Raw genomic sequence first — 18,070 nt, forward strand, 5'->3', positions numbered from 1 at the left:
ATTTTTAGCTTTTTAAGGAACCTCCATACTGTTCTCCATAGTGGCTGTATCAATTTACATTCCCACCAACAGTGCAAGGGGGTTCCCTTTTCTCCACACCCTCACCAGCATTTGTTGTTTGTAGATTTTCTGATGGTACCCATTCTAACTGGTGTGAGGTGATACCTCATTGTAATTTTGATTGGCATTTCTCTAATGATTAATGATGTTGAGCATTCTTTCATGTGTTTGTTGGCAATCTGTATATCTTCTTTGGAGTAATGTCTATTTAGGCCTTCTGCTTATTTTTGGATCGAGTTGTTTGTTTTTTTAATATTGAGCTGCATGAGATGTTTATATATTTTGGAGATTAATCCTTTGTCCGTTGATTCATTTGCAAATATTTTCTCCCATTCTGAGGGTTGTCTTTTCGTCTTGTTTATGGTTTCCTTTTCTGTGCAAAAGCTTTTAAGTTTCATTAGGTCCCATTTGTTTATTTTTGTTTTTATTTCCATTACTCTAGGAGGTGGATCAAAAAAGATCTTGCTGTGATTTATGTCAAAGACTGTGCTTCCTATGTTTTCCTCTAAGAGTTTTATAGTATCCGGTCTTACATTTAGGTCTTGAATCCATTTTGAGTTTATTTTTGTGTATGGTGTTAGGAAGTGTTCTGATTTCATTCTTTTACATGTAGCTGTCCAGTTTTCCCAGCACCACTTATTGAAGAGACTGTCTTTTCTCCATTGTATATCCTTGCCTCCTTTGTCATAGAGTAGTTGACCATAGGTGCGTGGGTTTACCTCTGGGCTTTCTATCCTGTTCCGCTGATCTGTGTTTCTGTTTTTGTGCCAGTACCATATTGTCTTGATTACGGTAGCTTTGTAGTATAGTCTGAAGTCAGGGAGTCTGATTCCTCCAGCTCCGTTTTTTCCCCTCAAGACTGCTTTGGCTATTCTGGGTCTTTTGTGTCTCTATACAGATTTTAAGATTTTTTGTTCTAGTTCCCTAAAAAATGCCATTGGTAATTTGATAGGGATTGCATTGAATCTGTAGATTGCTTTGGGTAGTATAGTCTTTTCACAGTATTGATTCTTCCAGTCCAAGAACATGGTATATCTCTCCATCTGTTGGTATCATCTTTAATTTCTTTCATCAGTATCTTATAGTTTTCTGCATACAGGTCTTTTGTCTCCCTAGGTAGGTTTATTCCTAGGTATTTTATTCTTTTTGTTGCAGTGCTAAATGGCAGTGTTTCCTTAATTCCTCTTTCAGATTTTTCATCGTTAGTGTATAAGAATGCAAGAGATTTCTGTGCATTAATTTTGTATCCTGCAACTTTACCAAATTCATTGATTAGCTCTAGTAGTTTTCTGGTGGCATCTTTAGGATTCTCTGTGTATAGTATCGTGTCATCTGCAAACAGTGACAGTTTTACTTCTTCTTTTCCAATTTGTATTCCTGTTATTTCTTTTTCTTCTCTGATTGCCATGGCTAGGACTTCCAAAACTATGTTGAAAAATAGTGGTGAGAGTGGATGTCCTTGTCTTATTCCTGATCTTAGAGGAAATGCTTTCAGTTTTTCACCTTTGAGAATGATGGTTGCTGTGAGTCTGTTGTATATGGCCTTTATTATGTTGAGGTAGTTTCCCTCTATGCCCACTTTCTGGAGAGTTTTTATCATAAATGGGTGTTGAATTTTGTCAAAAGCTTTTTCTGCATTTATTGAGATAATCATGGTTTTTATTCTTCAGTTTGTTAATATGGTGTATCACATTGATTGGTTTGTGTCTATTGAAGAATCCTTGCATCCCTGGGATAAATATCACTTGATCATGGTGTATGGTCCTTTTAATGTGTTGTTGGATTCTGTTTGCTAGTATTTTGTTGAGGATTTTTGCATCTATATTCATCAGTGATATTGGTCTGTAATTTTCTTTTTTGTAGTATCTTTGTCTGGTTTTGGTATCAGGGTGATGATGGCCTCATAGAGTGAGTTTGGGAGTGTTCTTTCCTCTGCAATTTTTTGGAAGAGTTTCAGAAGGATGGGTGTTGGCTCTTCTCTAAATGTTTGACAGAATCCACCTGTGAAGCCATCGGGTCCTGGACTTTTGTTTGTTGGAAGATTTTTAATCACAGTTTCAGTTTCATTACTTGTGATTGGTCTGTTCATATTTTCTGTCTCTACCTGGTGCAGTCTTGGAAGGTTATACCTTCTAAGAATTTGTCCATTTCTTCCAGGTTGTCCATTTTATTGGCATAGAGCTGCTTGTAGTAGTCTCTTAGGATGCTTTGTATTTCTGCAGTGTCTGTTGTAACTTCTCCTTTATCATTTCTAATTTTATTGATTTGAATCCTCTCCCTCTTTTTCTTGATGAGTCTGGCTAATGGTTTATCAATTTTGTTTATCTTCTCAAAGAACCAGCTTTTAGTTTTTTTTATCTTTCCTGTTGTTTTCTTTGTTTCTATTTCATTTATTTCTGCTCTGATCTTTATGATTTCTCTCCTTCTGCTAACTTTGGGTTTTGTTTGTTCTTCCTTCTCTAGTTCCTTTAGGTGTAAGGTTAGATTGTTCATTTGAGATTCTTCTTGTTTGTTCAGGTAGTCTTGTATAGCTATAAACTTCCCTCTTAGAACTGCTTTTGCTGCATCCCATAGGTTTTGGTTCATCGTGTTCTCATTGTAATTTGTCTGTAGGTATTTTTTGATTTCCTCTTTGATTTCTTCAGTGATCTCTTGGTTATTTAGTAACGTATTGTTTAGCCTCCATGTGTTTGTGTTTTTTACGTTTTTTTCTGTTTAATTCATTTCTAATCTCATAGCGTTGTGGTCAGAAAAGATGCTTGCTATGATTTCAATTTTCTTAAATTTACTGAGGCTTGATTTGTGACCCAAGATGTGATCTATCCTGGAGAATGTTCCTTGTGTACTTGAGAAGAAAGTGTATTTTGCTGTTTTTGGATGGAATTTCCTATAAATATCAATTAAATTTATCTGGTCTGTTGTGTCATTTAAAGCTTCTGTTTCCTTATTTATGTTCATGTTGGATGATCTGTCCATTGGTGTAAGTGAGATGTTAAAGTCCCCCACTATTACTGTGTTACTGTTGATTTCCTCTTTTATAGCTGTTATTAGTTGACTTATGTATTGAGGTGCTCCTATGTTGGGTGCATATGTATTTATAATTGTTATATCTTATTCTTGGATTGATCCCTTGATCATTATGTAATGTCCTTCCTTGTCTCTTGTAACATCCTTCATTTTAAACTCTATTTTGTCTGATATGAGTATTGCTACTTCAGCTTTCTTTTGATTTCCATTTGCATGTAATATCTTTTTCCATCCCCTCACTTTCAGTCTGTATGTGCCCCTATGTCTGAAGTGGGTCTCTTGTAGGTAACATATATATGGGTCTTGTTTTTTGTATCCATTCTGCAAGCCTATGTCTTTTGGTTGGAGCATTTAATCCATTCATGTTTAAGGTAATTATCGATATGTATGTTCCTGTGGCCATTTTCTTAATTGTTTTGGGTTTGTTTTTGTAGGTCCTTTTCTTCTCGTGTGTTTCCCACTTAGAGAAGTTCCTTTAGCATTTGTTGTAGAGCTGGTTTGGTGGTGCTGAATTCTCTTAGCTTTTGCTTGTCTGTAAAGCTTTTGATTTCTCCGTCAAATCTGAATGAGATCCTTGCCGGGTAGAGTAATCTTGGTTGTAGGTTCTTCCCTTTCATCACTTTAAGTATATCATGCCACTCCCTTCTGGCTTGCAGAGTTTCTGCTGAGAAGTCGGCTGTTAACCTTATGGGAGTTCCCTTTTATGTTATTTGTCGTTTTTCCCTTGCTGCTTTCAATAATTTTTCTTTGTCTTTAATTTTTGCCAATTTGTTTACTATGTGTCTCGGCATGTTTCTCCTTGGGTTTATCCTGCATGGGACTCTCTGTGCTTCCTGGACTTGGGTGGCTATTTCCTTTCCCATGTTAGGGAAGTTTTCGACTATAATCTCTTCAAATATTTTCTGGTCCTTTCTCTCTCTTCTCCTTCTGGGACCCCTGCAATGCGAATGTTGTTGCGTTTAATGTTGTCCCAGAGGTCTCTTAGGCAGTCTTCATTTCTTTTCATTCTTTTTTCTTTATTCTGTTCCGCAGCACTGAATTCCACCATTCTGTCTTCCAGGTCACTTATCCGTTCTTCTGCCTCAGTTATTCTGCTATTGATTCCTTCTAGTGTAGTTTTCATTTCAGTTATTGTATTGTTCATCTCTGTTTGTTTGTTCTTTAATTCTTCTAGGTCTTTGTTAAACATTTCTTGCATCTTCTCAATCTTTGCCTCTATTCTTTTTCCAGGGTCCTGGATCATCTTCACTATCATTATTCTGGGTTCTTTTTCTGGAAGGTTGCCTATCTCCACTTCATTTAGTTGTTTTTCTGTGGTTTTATCTTGTTTCTTCATCTGGTACATAACCTTTTGCCTTTTCATCTTGTCTCTCTTTCTGTGAATGTGGTTTTTGTTCCACAGGCTGCCGGACTGTCGTTCTTCTTGCTTCTGCTGTCTGCCCTCTGGTGGATGAGGCTATCTAAGAGGCTTGATGGGAGGGACTGGTGGTGGGTAGAGCTGGGTGTTGCTCTGGTGGGCAGAGCTCAGTGAAACTTTAATCTACTTGTCTGCTGATGGGTGGGGCTGGGTTCCCTCCCTGTTGGTTGTTTGGCCTAAGGCGACCCAACACTGGAGCCTACCTGGGCTCTTTGGTGGGGCTAATGGCAGACTCTGGGAGGGCTCTCACCAAGGAGGAGTTCCCAGAACCTCTGCTGCCAGTGTCCTTGTCCTCACAGTGACACACACAGCCACCCCTTCCTCTGCAGAAGACCTTCCAACACTAGCAGGTAGGCCTGGTTCAGTCTCCCCTGGGGTCACTGCTCCTTCCCCTGGGTCCTGATGCAGACACTACTTTGTGTGTGCCCTCCAAGAGTGGAGTCTCTGTTTTCCCCAGTCCTGTCAAAGTCCTGCAATCAAATCTCACTAGCCTTCAAAGTCTGATTCTCTAGGAATTCCTCCTCCTTCCGGACCCCCAGCTTCGGAAGCCTGACGTGGGGCTCAGAACCTTCACTCTAGTGGGTGGACTTCTGTGGTATAAGTGTTCTCCAGTCTGTGAGTCACCCACCCACCAGTTATGGGATTTGATTTTACTGTGATTGCGCCCCCCCTACCGTCTCATTGTGACTTCTCCTTTGTCTTTGGATGTGGGGTATCTTTTTTGGTGAGTTCCAGTGTCTTCCTGTTGACGATTGTCCAGCAGCTGGTTGTGATTCTGGTGTTCTCGCAAGAGGGAGTGAGAGCACATCCTTCTACTCCGCCATCCTGGTTCAGGCCCGAAGATACTGAGTTTCAACTTTTTTTCCTGTGTGCACAGTCTAGTTTTACTTGCTCCTAGGGTGCTGCGTGCAAAGACTTTCACCCAGCCTTTCAGACCAGAGTTCTTTATGTAATGTGGCTGTGCCAGCACCTCACACCATGAGCAGAAGCGCCGTGCGAGACACCGCAATTCAGGATGGAGGCGACAGGCCGTGTGCGGAGACGCTGCACCAGGCTCCTGCTTTAGCTGATTTTAAATGAAAGGTTAGACTTCAGAATTGATGCTAGAGCAGTTAAGATTTTTGAGGCTGTTGGGGTGGAATGAACGTATTTTTGGATGCGAGAAAGACGTGAATGGGGGGGCAGGAGCAAAATGCTGTGGACTGAATTACATTCACCCAGAATTCCCATGTTGAAGCCCTAACCCGCAATGTGATGGTATTTGGAGGTAGGACCTTTGGGGAGATAATTAGTTTTAGATGCGGTTAGGGTGTGAGGCCCGCATAGTGGAATTAAGGCCCTTCTAAGAAGGAGAAGAGACACCAGGACACCCTCTCCACCATGTAGGAACACAGGTGACCACCTGCCAGCCAGGAGGAGGGCCTTCTTCAGGAACCAAATTGGCTGGCACCTTGGTCTTGGTCTTCCAGTCTCCGGAACTACGAGAAACAATTGTCTGTTGTTTAAGCCACCCAGTGTGTGGCATTTTCTTATCATAGTCTGAGCTAACCAAGACAGTAAGAAACATCTGGTCTTCTTTCACGCTTTGCACATTGAAACCTATCAGTACCTTTGTTTATGAGTTTGTTACAATCACTGTGGCCTCATAAGTCCATACTAACCACAAGACCTTTAAAATGCTAGCCCTCTCTCAGGGATTTCCATGACCCTTCGATGTACAGAAAGTGTATGGCTGCCCCGTTAGGATACACTAGGTGTGGGGAGGCTTGGGGGCCAGAATCTGTTGTCTCTTTGAAGTTGTCTCAGTTGTCTCATCTGCCTAAATGCCCTACCCATCCATCCTTAGTCTTATCCTACTTCACCATGCTGGGGAAAGGGTGAAATTTTGCTGCTCTTGGATCCATCGTTTGTTCCTGTTATTGTATCCAACTTGGAAGGGGCCAGCATTGAGCAGAGTGCCTTCTCGACACAAGCAACCCTTCGCCTATTTTTCTTCTACTCCAGGTAGGCATTAGTAGTCAAGTGCTAGGGTTGGGAAGGGTGGGTGCTAGAAAAACTCTGAATACTCAAGAATTCTTCTGGAACCTTTCTGTTTCTTGCATAAGTCTAAGCTGTTGAAACTCAAAGATCAAGAGTTTATTTATTTATATTCTGCTTCTGTGTTAACAACTTTTTCCTAAGGTACTGTGTGCTCATAGGATGTGGAGAAAGACACAAGAGAAAAAGTCAATGGTGGTGATGGTTAGGAACCTTGATTAATATTGCAAAATATTACTCCGGTACAGCTGGTATCTTTATTATTTTTTAAGATTGTTTTTGATGTGGAGCGTTTTTAAAGTCTTTATTGAATTTGTTACAATATTACTTCTGTTTTTATGTTTTGCTCTTTTGGCTGCGAGGCACGTGGGATTGTAGCTCCCCAACCAGGGATTGAACTCACAGCCCCTGCATTGGAAGGCGAAGTCTTAACCACTGGACTGCCAGGGAAGCCCCTAACTGGTTATCTTTAGAACTTACTATTAAAGAGGGGAAAGAAATTACTTTATATAATTCTATAATATTTAAAAATAATAATAATCCATTTTAAATAAAAAATTAACCACTTCTATAAGTTTCATATGTATCTTTGATCTAGGACAAGGAAGAAAAATGGGAGGCAAGCATGTAATGCACGTCTTCAGTGTGTAAGGCATGTGCTGGGAAAGAAGCTATTAAAAATGTCATAATAATGCCGAGTGTTTCTCTAAGCCCTTATTGGTTAAAAAGCATTTCCAAGGTTACTTTTTGATTGACCTCTCCATTGAAAAAGTTTGTGTCCATCCTTTCATTTCCAGAGATAGCTCCTTCATCCTGGTCTTAACGGTGTCATATTTCAATGACTGCCGTATCCCTCCCTGCTGCTATTTATTCTCTCCAGTACATGCTTCACACCAATTAATTTTGCTAAAATATTGCTTGGATCATATAATCCTCAGGGCCTTAGAATTGCAAGAGCCTCACATAGTTCAGGAATCTCTTCTGAAGGATCCCGGGCACATGATTTTCCAGCCTTGCCTTGAACTGGTGGGTAAGGGATTAGCTGAGGCAGCTTGTCCTATGTTTAGCCAGCTTAAATAGCTGGGAAGTTCCTTCTTATTGCTCTACCGAAGTCCTCCCTTTAACTTCCGTTAAAATGAGTCCATTCTTTCTTTTAAGTGACAGTCGTTCCACGAAAATAAGAATGTCTGTCTCCCCACCTCAATTCTTCTCTTCACCAGGCTGGGCATCCCCAGTTCCTTCCTTGTTTTATTCATTAATGTATCTCTGAGACTACAACAATTCTTGACACACAGCAAGCATTCAACACCTATTTGTTTCCTGACTTAATGAATGGTTAAAATGCCCCGTCATCACAGTATTGCTTTGGTTCCAGTTTTATAATCTGTAAAGGAAGCCTCAATACATATCCTCCATCTGGTAGGTGATCTGTAGTAACTCCTGCAATGATGTAACATCTGTTTCTCTCTTCTTTTAGCTTCACAGAAATGTCAAATATGTCTCTGCCAAGGTATTTTTAAATCTGTGAGTTTGTTCCGTCTCTTTGGTTTTGTCTCTTTTGTTTTTCAACAGCCTCCAGCATTACAGTATAAATACCTTAAATGAATATGTGTCATCTTATTTATCTCCTATATTTGAAACGTTTACCGTTCCGTTTGAGTTTTTCCCCACAGTGTGTGAAAAGTTCCAGTATTCATTAGTGTTCGTATATAATTAGTCCGTCACTAGGATGAAGCAATATGCCTTTATTAATATGTTGACTTATATCATTAGTAAAGATACTCAATTACACAATTTATAAAGCACACATATGAAGGAATAGAATAGAATTAAAAGAGACATTCCTGATGAAATCAGTCTTGATTACTACCTACTTTTGTTTATCCTGCTGTCTCTAGACTTTTTTTTTTTAACCTCCAAGATGATAAAACCAAAAAAGCTGAGAAAGTAGTAAGTCAGTTAATTCTTCTCTGGTAAAGGTGTATAGGCTATGAAGATCGAGGCCACACACTAAATTATATGTGACTTTAAATCATATCCACACCCAGTTATCACAAATAATGAAGAATTTTCTGTAGTTGAATTTCTTAACAATTATTATTCAGAGGCAGCTATTTCAGATTCTCTGTAAATATTTAATGGAGTGTTGCAACTATGTTAGTTATTCAACAATAGAATCTTTAAAAGAAAAGTATAAAGTCAAATGTCTGAGAAAATGGTTTTAAAATGTTATGCATCTTTGAAATCCGTGTCCCTCATACCAATTGCCATTATCAGTATGTTTTCAAACTTTCTGTCTTAAATCAGTGTCTATTTTTATAGTGCCCTTTTAGGCATCCAGATTACTCTCTTAAGTTAAAACACTTGGAAAACACATTTCCTGCTTCCATACATAAATGGATTAAACATCTAGAGTATTCCGCTTTAAAGAAAATTCTTCTTGGCATTCCTTAAGAAGGAAGGAAGAGAGAACAGTGGGATTTTCACATCTGTTAAATAATCATTAGCACGTAAGATTGAATTCTGTCTCCTTTTTCAACTTAAGACCAGCTGTTGAAGTAAACTTGAAGGGCCCCTTAATTATTGCATATTTCAATCGCTTGTAGGTGATTCAGTTACCTAGTTCCACCACTCTGATCAAAGGCACTCCTTTACTCTGTACACCATTGTTATGGAAAGCATTCCTCATTTGATTGTTCTGCTTCTGAAATGTTCTATAAAAGGTCAGACAGGGTGTCTTTCTCTGATTTCATCATGCCTCTGAGAATAACCTCTGCTACCAGTTGTGTGTTCCTCTGGTGGGTGCTAAGATTCCCCGGGGCCTCTTTCCCTGGCCTTTGTACATGATTGCTTTTGTCACTTCTGTTGCTGAGTCAGGGATGTTTCAGTGCCCATATGATCTCTGGAGTCAGTGAAAAACAGATTCAGGGAAGCGGACAGATTCTCTGTCTGCAGCATGATTTGCTCGCGTTGTCAGAAACACGTTTGCCCGGAGCTGTGCATCCCAATCAAAGGCTTTAATTACATGGAAGGTTTTCTCCCTGTTGTGCTTCCTGACTTTTTGTAACCATGGAATAAAGTCTTAACCTGGCATAACACCCAGCTCAGGAAATGACCAAAATGAAGCCAATGCAGAGAACGTTGGCCCTTCCAGGAAGCATGGTATGAATGATTGAAGATGAAAATCGCATCTCAGCTACTTCCAAATAGATCACAGCACTGAATTATCATGCTGGTGTTGTGTTTATTGTTTCTTTCTCCCAGACCATAATGTACTGAGTCAAACTGGCAGACTATACAGCTAGCCCATGAGCCCTTGAATTCGGCCAAGGGGGTGCTCTCCGTTTGTAGGTAGCCTTTCCATTGACTACCAATGTAGAGTGGCAAAGATGACATATTCTGTCTGGAATACGCTTTCATTCTGCACAGTTACCAAATTTTGGATCTAAAGCTGTTTTTCTAAAATAGTGGATGTCAGAATGTTTTTTTGAGCTCCCTTTATAGCAGGTGTACAATAAACTGCTTACCTGGACACTGTTCTTTTCTATCATATTTCACTACTTTCAAAATTAAATTTATTGGTATATACTGTGACATATTTTAAGACTTAGAAAGACCATATTCTTCTTTACCATGAGGAAAGGGGTGTTTTTTCCCCTAAAGATGTATAAGAGAAATAAAGCATACCTTACTTCATACCACAAAGGGTATGTGGGAAGGGAAATAAAATAATAACTTCTAAATAAAGCAGTAAGTATAAGAGACACAATCTAGTCTGTGCCCTTAAAGTCTAATTTTTGGTAGTAGAGCTTAAAGTGGAGGTTGCTTTTAAAGATCTTTCCCTTTTTGTGTGATGGAATGACTTGTAAGTTAAAATTTTGAGTAGGTTGGCTCTATAGTCAACCTAGGATCAGAATCCAACACTCTCCTATCGTCTCTACGGCTAACGTGTTAGTCGCCATCATCTCTCACCTGGATTCTGCAGAAGATTCTATCTGCAGGGGGTCCCTTGGCACCGCCTCCCTATCTGTAGTCAAGACAGTGGCCTGAGTGATTCTTTTAAAATGTAACTTATCGCCTCACAGCGCTCCCCAGCTCCCTCTTTCACTCCCTCTTTCGCTCGGAGTAAGGGCTCATCTTGCTAAGGGTTTGCACCGTCCCATGTGGTCTGGCTCCTGCTGTCACTGAGCCCCTCTCCTGCTCCGCTGCCCCCGTGGTTGCACCTCTCTGGGCTCGTTGACCCTCCTTTCTGGTCCTGGGGTACACCAGGCATGCCTTTGTCCAGTTCGTCCTTCTTTGGAACCCTTCAACCAGAGTTCTCCCTGTTGAACTCTCTCATCTCCTTCATTCAGCCTTTGCTCAATGAGGCTAACCCGACATCCCTACCCTAGTTTACTCTTTGTTTTCTAAAGCACTTATTGCCTTCTAAGTTACCGTATGCTTTACCTTGCAATTATATTTATTATTTGCTGTCTTCCCACAGAAGAATGGAACCCTCAAAAAGACAGAGGTTTACTCTGTTTTGTTCACAGAGGTAAAACCCAAATGCCCAGAACGGCGCCTGACACATACACAGGAACAACTCAGAAATACTTCTTGAGAGAATGAATTGAATCAAAAAGCTAGTGATGTTGGGGAATTGGTTTTAAGGGAATGATATGAATTCAGTGTTGTCTTATTGAGTTTTAGAAGTAAGCAGTAGTGCTTGAAAAGACAATAGGGCTATAGGTGCAGTTAGGGGAGACACGTGCACCATCTCCATCAGCAAATCCTGTCAGCTCTACCTGCAAAGGATGTTCAGAATTGACCACTTTTCACACGTCTGCCATGTTGCACTCATATAAGCCACCCTCATTTCTCGCCTGGATTGGCTCTTCCTTACTGGTCACCGTGTTTTAAGCTCAGCACAGGGAGTTGGAATGCAAGGATCCGGGGAGGAAGAACACGGGAAGCCGCAGGGGAGCGGGAATAATGAATGGAGAGGGAAGTGCAAGGAGGCTGACGAGGCTTAGATCCAGAAGGAGAAAAGAGTGGGAACGAGCAGGGCAGCCTTTTCCTTGAAGCTGTGGGGAGGGCCTTAAGAAGATCAAGAAAGGCCGAGGACCCGTACCCTCCAGCCCGGACTAAAATCAAAGACACTAACACCACCAAATGTCGGGCAGAAGGTAATGCCGGAGCTCGCATGCGCTGCTGATGAGCAGTTAGTTTGGTCCAAACCCCTTGGAGAACTGTTTGATGGCTGTTTCTAAAGTTAAACATCTGGCCTATGACCCAGCAATTGCACCCTTAGATACTTAACCAAAAGGATATGAAAACATGTGTTAAAAAAGACTCATACAAAAATGTTTATATGCGGCCTCATTCATAAAAACCTAAAATTGGAAGCAGCCTTAATGTCCATCAACAGAATTGGTTAATGGTATAAAAAAGAATAAACCACTGCTATTCACGACACTTTAAATGCATCTCAGAAACATCCCATTAAGCAAAAGAGGCCAGATGTGACAGAGAGCATACTGTATGATTCCAATTACACAGATATATAAAACCCAAGAACACACACACTATCTATATATGATGCCAGACATCAGAGAGTGGCTGCCTCGGGTGGAGGGTTAGGGGAAGAGGAAGAGAATTATCTGGAAAGGGGCCCAAGGAAAATTTCTGGGTGAAGAAGATGTTCACTGTCTTGTTTTGCACCCAGAAGAAGATAGCCATCTATAAGCCAAGCCCAGGAGAGAGGCCCTCAGAAAAAAATCAGTTCTGCTGACACCATGACTTTGGACTTCCAGCCTCTCTAACTATGAGAAAATAAGCTGCTGTTGTTTAAGCCTCACCAAAAAAAAAAAAAAAAAAAAATTCACATACTTAAATATATCTTGTTTTGCGTGATGGTAGATGGGTGTACACAGTCGCCAGACTCATGGAACTGAACACTTAAGATCTGTGCACTACATTGTGTGTTAATTATACCTCAATAGAAACATACGTCATAAAAATGTCTGAGCATATATTGCGAGATTCTGAGATAAACGGGAAGGGAAATGCGGGAACTCAAATGCCATGGCTCAAATCTTAGAAAAGTAAGACACCTCAGTCATTTCCTGAGCTTCATGCTTGAGTGATCTGAGTGGAAGATTAGAAGCAGCTTAGAGCAGCCACTTTAAGGAATGTGACAGGAAATTAACAAGAGAAAACAAAAGTATTAGTGAGCAGAAGTGAGGGCCGGACTGGAGCAGACGGTGTGACCGAGCTGCTGTGGAAGCAGTCAGCGTGGTTTTGTGATGAAGGGTGAATAAATTTGATAGCTGCTACTTGGGAAGTCAGGGAGAAAATTGGAGCCTAGGGTGTTTGTGTCTTTCTGGAACTCTTCTCAGGAGAGGTGAGGTTTGAACTTTGCCTCAAAGAGTAAAGTGGCAACTTAGTAGACAGAGAAGGTGCAGGTAGAGTATATTGCGTTGAACAGAATGTATTATTAGAATTAGCTCCACTTGTTTCTTTTTGCTTTCTTTAATTTGATTACTAGAAAATTTTTAATTATATATATTCAATATATATAACTCACATTATATTTCTTTGGACAGTGCTAGCCTTGAAGCGTGGAGAGAAGTTAAACTCATTGCCATAGTCGAGGCCAAAGCTAATGAAGTTCTGGACTCGTGCAGTGGCAGGAGGGGAACGGGAGCCTTAAAGCTCAAGAGAGGTTTCTCAGGATAGCAATGATGCGCCAGGGTCAGTACTTACATTTGGTGGGGCAGGGATTACGGAGCGAGACACATCAGAGATTGCTCTAAAATGCCCGATTTGGATAATATTGGTTGGGATGGGATGCTATAGACCACCTTAGAGGAAACACAGGAAAAAAGAAGCAGATTTGTTAGGGGTTTAGGAAGAAAGAGGGTAATACCACATCTTGAGTTTCAGGCCCTTGATTTTAATGTCTGCAAACATGAAAGAAATTAAGACCCAGAGAGGTTACTAACTTTGTCAAAGATCAGTCAGCTAGAAAGTAGTAGAACCAGGATTTAGACCCATACCAGTGGTGGTTCTAAATGATTTAAAACTTCGGGAAGGGCCAGTGAACAAATGATAGTTTGGGTTCTATAAGTAGTGACGGGTGTGCTTATTCTGAGTCACATTGCGAGAATGCTGTATACCGTAGTTATAGTTTGCTACAAGAACTGACAGACTAGCCAGGAATGCAATAATCAGAAATGGCAGGGTTCATTTGGAAGTGAATGATTCTTAACTAAGTGCAGGATTACAAAATCTGTGCCATTTTGTACAAACAGCTCCAAATAAATATGTGTAAAGGAGAGCGCCTGTAGTAAACGCTAAGTAAGTAACAACCGTTGTTGTGTTTCCTATCTTAGGCTGTGGAGATGAATCTGTATTATAACAAGGACAGGTCCTATACATGGTTTTTTTTCATATTTAGAAATCATACGTTGTTTTCTTTGCATTTTCTTCTCTTTTAAAATTTGAAGGATAGGAAAAATTCCAGTTAACTGAGACTTCTAGTTATACGGGTTGGATTTTCCTGGTAATATTGATATATTTTGGTGATATGGTCTATGTTTCAGACAATGTAAACTTCCACTGAAAAGTAACCATATAAGAAACCATTGGTATGAGCATTTTAAGAATGAGTGTTTTCTTCTGATGTATATAATTAACACGCAAGACTGCAAAATTTCAAACAGTATGGCATCAGTATAAATTGCTATGAAACCAGAACCAAAGGTCGTCTGGCACACAGCAACTGGGAATGATATGACCCGTTTGAAAACAAAGACTCTGGACTGTGGAGTGAGCGGCAGGCTTGCACACAACACCATATTTTATAAACAGCCATAAACCAAAGATTAGTCTTAAAAGGAGAACATTGTTGTAAAGACAGTTTGTTTATCTATCCAGTTGGTCTTTTCAGCCCCACATAAGTAGCTGTCAGTCTGGAGGAGCATATATTTAAATGCCAAAGACAGCAGTACAATACTTTAGTGCACCGAGTCACTTACTACAGCACTATATAGGTAATCTTGGGCACAGGTCTGCGTTTAATTAGTAAATTAGTATCTTCAGAATCACAATGCCCGTGAATAAATCCAGCAGTAGAGTTGACCTTAATGACATTGTCAATGTTGAGAGACCTTACTTATTTTCAGATGGGTGTACCTATTCTCAGTGTCCTGTCTTTTCCTGAATTTTACCAAATTGATATTTCAAACTGATATTTCAATCACTTCTATTTAGAACTAAGTAGAAAAAACAAAATTAGAAGTATTCAGCTTCAGGAAACTTATTTTAGTGGCTTTAAGACGGTAGAAACAGTTGCCCTAGGTTTGATCAAGAGGCTTACATTCACGTACTAAGTTAAACTCATTGTTGGTAACTGCCTGATTCAGGATTTTGAGAAATTTGTACGGCCTTATTGGTGCCCGAGAGTGCCATATATATTAATAGTAGCTGTTAAGGTCACAGACCGCGGGTGGGCGTGCGGGGATGGGAAGGGAAGTAATGAGGGCTTCATATAGCCCTTCTCTAAGGCATGGCTTTGCCGATTCTGCTTAAGTCAGACAGTCATTTTTTTAAAAAAAACTATCATTTACTGATCATCCTCTATCAGTTACAAATTGTGCCAGGTATTACTTCATTGAATTTCATTCTTCTTGAACCTCAAGAGGTAGTAGCTATTAGTCCACATTTTCTACATTAGAAACATGAGACTCAGAGCCTCAAGCCAAGTTGACCAGACTCCCAAGACATTGCTTAGTTTGTGCACCTCCGTACTGTTGAGATTCGAGTGGCAGGACTCGCCTGCATGATGAGATATTTTGGAACACCGTTGACCCTTGCACAAGGTGGGGGGGTTAGTCCGAGTATAATTTATGGTCTGCGTTTGCAGTTCCTACACATCCACGGATTCAGTAACCACTGACCATGGAGTACTGTAGTATTTACTGCTGGAAAATATATGCATATAAGTGGACCCAAGTGGTCCAAAGCCGTTGTTCAGGGGTCAACTGTATAGCCAGTAATGTGTGTTACACTCACATGAACTAAACACTTTTCTGATATTTACAACATAATGTATCAAATCAATTTAAAACATTTTGAAGAAATTTCTGCAAAGCGTTTTGACAAGTTTTCAAGTATATGCCTCTGAATAAAGGTTTAAGTAAGCTTTTTGACGTGGGAATCAAGTCTCTCGATCATATTTTTAGGAGAGCATCGCAATAGTACAGTAATGATGAAGTTTTGTTTGACACCATCAGAAACAATTGTTTATAAAAAGAAACAGGGCTATAATAAAAGAGAAAAGAAATAGTGAAAATCCAGTATATTTGTGTTTTAGCCTAGTTTTCCATATCGAATGAATGCCATAAATATTTATGACTTCAACACAGTGTATTTGTTAAAATTTCTGAAGATTTTTCTCAAGGGTTTGAGATGGGTACTAGAGAAACAGAGGAAAAGGAGTGCTGAAGCTTTATATCAGAATTGAATTGTTTGTGTGATTTAATATTTAAAAGAAAGTTTATTTATAGTTTACTTCCAGATGGTCCCAAATGTTACAATGTTTGATTCATTAATAAGGAAAAATAGAGATTCATATTTCACACATCACTGAAACGATTGTACTTAAGCAGAAACTCTTTTCACATTTGTCATTATTTATTACTCCTTATTTTTTAGAGCTGAAAACATCTTGTTTTTCAGTAATAAAAATAGATTAACTATAATAAAATAACAACTAAAATGAATTCTTCTTAAGGACCTTTAGCTCAATATATTTTCCACTTCAAGCACAGAAAAGTATTTTAATTCACGAACAGACATAGTTTTGAACATGCTTCCTTCTCCATTTATGACTTGAAATGCTTTCTCACAATTTATACAAATACAAAAAATTTGTATTTTTTATTACAACAAACTTGACAGTTCAGTTTGGTTATGTGAGGCTAGAAATTTACATTCTTTCGTATGCCTTTTATCAGTCGTTCAAAATGACTTGTCATGTCCAATTGATTCTTGTAACATGTAGATTTCTATTCTTTTCAGAATTGCAATTTACCACAGCTTTATTATTTATTATTTATTTATTCATTAATTTATTCTCCATTTAATTCCAGAGAGGATATTCACAGGAAGGATTTACTTAAGGATTGTTTTCATTTGGTATGCATTACTTCATGCATTTATTTATTGCTTTCTCAACTAAATTGTATTTATGAAACTTGTGCTTTATTAGTTCCTTGCTTTAGAAATGAAGGAGGCATCTTTAAGCAAATGAATTCTCCCGAGCCGCTCTGTAAAGAATTATTTAAAATGCTGAACATTTCATTGAGCCATTTATAGATGCTATTATGTATTTTAACTCAAACGCATAGTGAAATATATTATTTTTGCCTTTCTGATAATAATTTCAAGTGACTCATATAGATAAAACTTTAATTTTAAGTGACAAACAACTATTAATACACCTAAATTTGGTTACATTTTTTCTTCCTTTTTCTCTTTCTCTACCTGCCACTGCCCTGGTAACCCTCCCTTCCCACAAGATTTGGTAGTAAGAAAGTAAGCTTCTCAGTAAAACTTATCTCAAAAAGGAAAATCTTCACAGTGCAATTGCAGATGGTAAAACGGTTTATTCTGTTCACAGACACAGAGCATGTTTCCTTTTTTAAAATGACTTTACAGATAGGCCCTAAATCTGGCTGTCTTTACCCCATTTTATCTTGCCAACTTCTGCCAAACTTGACACTAACACGAACTTTTTAATTTTTGCTTTTAGAACTGCAATTTTTACCTTCTAAACAAATGATAAGAAAAAGCCCTCATTACTGAGGAAACAAGTTTATGTTTAAAACTGGTCAACATAAAGATGTAGTAAAATTGTATTGAACACACACACACACATACACACACACAACCAGGAACACAAATAAAACTGGGGAAGTCTGACTAAGAAAGCTGGATGTATTGATTTTGGAAGATGTCATCCCCCGGGGAAGTTGAGTAAAGGGTACATGGATGATCTCTGTATGGCTTCTTAAAGCTGCATGGGAATCTACAATTGTCTCAATAAAATTTTCAGTTACCAGAAAACAAAACAAAACACAACTGATTGGCAACCTTTTTCTTAGAGGGCCAGGTGGTAAATATTTGAGGCTTTTATGGGGACTGGCGGCGCTAATCCATTGCTGTAGTAGAGAAGCAGTCAAATGTAAACGAGTGGGCGTGGCTGTGTTCCTTTGAAATTTTATTTATAGAAAAGGGCACAGCACACTTGCTCTCTGCAGATCTCAGGTTTAAAGAAACACAAGCTTTTAATATTCTATCTGTTGCTCCCTTCCAGGAAAAAAAAAATGGTAACAAAAGCTAATTATATATTTATTAATTCTTTTGCTCTTTTTTTAATTTTTTATTGAAGAGTAGTTGATTTATAATATTATATTAGTGTGAGCTACAACGTAGTGATTCAATATTTTTATAGATTATACTCCGTTTAAAGGTATAACAAAATAA

General features: G+C 39.0%; 1 protein-coding gene across 18 annotated transcripts in view; it reads left to right on the forward strand.

The window, feature by feature from the left end:
- Positions 1-18,070, forward strand: part of TENM3 (teneurin transmembrane protein 3) — a 697,856-nt gene that overhangs the window by 475,217 nt on the left and 204,569 nt on the right. The window contains exon 1 of one of the 18 annotated variants that reach the window (XM_079909549.1): positions 17,853-17,913. The exons of the other annotated variants lie outside the window; for them this stretch is intronic. The gene's annotated coding sequence lies outside the window, so the exon portion shown is untranslated. Of the gene's footprint in view, positions 1-17,852; positions 17,914-18,070 lie in introns of those variants that run through there. 18 annotated transcript variants of the gene reach the window in all.

This window comes from Stenella coeruleoalba (assembly GCF_951394435.1).
Source record: "Stenella coeruleoalba genome assembly, chromosome: 21".
NCBI lineage: Eukaryota > Metazoa > Chordata > Mammalia > Artiodactyla > Delphinidae > Stenella > Stenella coeruleoalba.